The 2591-nt window shown below is 30.8% G+C and overlaps 1 non-coding gene across 1 annotated transcript; it reads right to left on the reverse strand.

Moving 5' to 3' along the window:
- Nucleotides 1-414: 414 nt before the first annotated feature.
- TRNAA-UGC (transfer RNA alanine (anticodon UGC)) lies at nucleotides 415-487 on the reverse strand. The gene has a single exon. It is a non-coding gene; the product is annotated as a tRNA-Ala (tRNA).
- Nucleotides 488-2591: the final 2104 nt, after the last annotated feature.

Here is a 2591-nt window from a genome sequence, read left to right on the forward strand (position 1 = left end):
CAAATATCCAATCATTATTCAGTTGTAATTATCTCATAAATGCCATTATCGTTTACTTAATTTAAAAATCAGGATGCAAGTATGAATAACGTATTATAATTAGTGCTGTGTCCTTTATATCTCTCTAAGTATAAAATTTCTACTTCCATAACTTTTATTCCTTGCAGTTTATATTTGTGGAAACCAACATATAAATTGGTCATCAGTCTTATTTATTAGCCTTCTTATAGACTTTCACATTTTTCCTACTTCAAAAGTAATTTAAACAGGATGCATTGAAGGTTGTGATCCAGCAACCATTGTTAAATGGAAAGCCTCGTTCATATGCAGTATTTTAGATTTGGTCTGCTTTTTTAAAAAATTATTTTTATTTTCATTTTATTTATTTTTTTTGGCACAGCATGGGGATCTTAATTCCCTGACCAGGAATCGAACCCATGCCCCCTGCAGTGCAAGTGCAGAGTCTTAACCACTGGACCACCAGGGAAGTCCCTGGTCTGCTTTCTTAAAGTAACATATAGTTGGGTTTTATTTTATTTTTAACTTTTTAAAATTTTTAAATAACTTTAGACATACAGAAAGTTTGCAAAAATAGTACAGAATCCCTGTATATCCTTTACCCAGCTTCCTCTAATGTTAATATCTTACACATGAAAGAGTACAGTTATCAAAACCAGAAAAAATTATCATTGGTATAATTTATTAACTAAACATTAAATCTTATTTGAATTTCACCAGTTTTTCCACTAATGTCACTTCCATGATCCTATGTAGGCTCAACACTGCATTTAATTATTTCTCCTTTAGTATCTATCAGTTTGTTGATTTTTTAAATTCAATAGGAAATGTTTGTTTTTTAAGCCATTTACATTTATTGATATAATTCATGCATTTTATTTTCTATTACTCCAGTTTTTGACTCTTGCTTTTTATGTTTTTGCAGTGTTTCTTATTTTAATATTTTAATATGGCCTCTGTTATAGTTACATTTATGTTTTCTAAAGATTTGAAAGAAATTGACCCTATTTGTAATTCTGTTAGTGGCTAAATTTGCTTAAAATTCTTTATATTTTTGATCTCTGATTGTAAATACTACATAGAAACTTTCCTTAGTATTCATTCATTTGTTAAGGTATCTTATCACACTGCTCTAAATCTTTGTGGGTGTATTCTGGAGTTTTTAACATGAGTTATTTTATTTATTATTTTATGATATATGACTGTTTCATATTTCCTTTGCTTTCCATTTTATTTTGCTCCCAATCTCTATTTTTAAGCCCAATGACTGTCAACTAGAAATTTTTCAATAATTGTTTATTGAAATTACCATAATTTCACTAGTTATCTGAACCTGAATCTTTCAAAGGTAGTTTTGAAACTTACCCACCAATCCTTTTCTGTCACAGACACCCATAATTTTAGATTTTTTTGATCTCCCAGCCCAGTGGCATTAAAAATTTGTAATATGATGTATTTTATTTATTTAGGCAATATTACACATTTGTAAATGCTTTCTATTGCTTTATCATCAGAAAGATAATTTGACTAAGTTTAAAATTATTCCATCACCAGTACCCGGACCTGCAAAAGAACTCTTTACATTGTTTTTATATCTCTTCACAATTAGTTTAAAATATGAGATATTTCCCTTATTACTATCTCTAGTTTTGTCTATTTGAATAAGCTTTGTCATTTAATACTATTGTATAAAAGTTAATTTCCTGATTTTGATCCTAATACTCTGGTTATGCAAGATGTTAACATTAGAGGCAGCTGAGTGGGGATATATAGGAACTGTCTTTGTACTATTCCTGCAACTTTTCTGTAAGTCGAAAATTAGTTCAAAATAAAAACTTTTTTTAAAGCAATATACCAGACTAGATAGTAATTTGGCACATGTGATTAATGTTCTTTTAAAAATAATTAAAATGTACTAACCCAAAGAAGACAGCGAGTGCTCATTAGAAGTGCAAATTCTTATTAATAATTCAATTCCATATGCAAAAACCATGCCCGCAATAAGAAATAGGGACACAGACAACTTATAGCTTTCAAAAAAATCTATAATGAAAAAGCAAATGACTAAGATGAGAAACCTCCATTTTACCCTTTCCTAGGTAAGCCTAGAGGCTTCAGTCTCTGCATTCTCTTCTCTTTATCATGTTTTCCTCTACTTCTCTTCTTCTTCCTTTATTAAAACATTAATTATCGTTAACTTGAAATTATCATGAATAACAGATCTTTTTTCCTAGTAAAAGTTATGCTGAAAGGCCTCCAGTATAAAAATATTACCTTGCAAACTGCCAAATGAAGCATAATTACATTTTCCACTGAATCATTGCAAAGCAGAGGGGATGTGCCCCTTCTTCTGTATTACACAGCCATCCATCCCCTCTCCGGTTTTATTTCTTTGAATTGTTGGCTCTGCCTGAATTCAGAACAAAGGAGATAGTAGACATAGTTGTTGACCCACCTCAAAGACCAGCACCAATTTAGTTGAAGCATTCTTGACCTGTTTTCTGGGTAACATAGTCCTTGAATCTTAAAGTCAAGCACCAGACTTTCTCCTTCCATCTCCCTACTCTGTTTGC

The sequence above is a fragment of the Tursiops truncatus genome, chromosome 10 (genome assembly GCF_011762595.2).
Source record: "Tursiops truncatus isolate mTurTru1 chromosome 10, mTurTru1.mat.Y, whole genome shotgun sequence".
NCBI classification, from domain to species: Eukaryota; Metazoa; Chordata; class Mammalia; order Artiodactyla; family Delphinidae; genus Tursiops; species Tursiops truncatus.